The sequence below is a fragment of the Stegostoma tigrinum genome, unplaced genomic scaffold, assembly GCF_030684315.1.
Source record: "Stegostoma tigrinum isolate sSteTig4 unplaced genomic scaffold, sSteTig4.hap1 scaffold_54, whole genome shotgun sequence".
Lineage (NCBI taxonomy): Eukaryota > Metazoa > Chordata > Chondrichthyes > Orectolobiformes > Stegostomatidae > Stegostoma > Stegostoma tigrinum.
The window spans coordinates 758214-758516 of NW_026728472.1; positions in this window are offsets into that span (position 1 = coordinate 758214).

Genomic DNA, 303 nt, shown 5'->3' on the forward strand with positions numbered 1-303 from the left:
CCTGCCATTGGAGGTCAGTTTGATGAAATTCTCAAAAAGTGTTCGGGAGTTTGGGAGGTTCAAGTCCATAGCTCTCTGAAATTGCAACACAAGTAGATAAGATGGTGAAGAATTTTGCTTTCGTGGTACACAGCATCAGGATATGGACAACGTGGATGTCTGGTTCATAAGTGGCATGTCAGAGCATGCACTGTTTGTACGAGAATAACTATGGTTTCAACTATGAAATGGCCACAACTTGATCAAAAGAGAAAGTGACCATCAAGCAGTTTGAACTGTCAGCTGTCAAATAAATTAAGACAG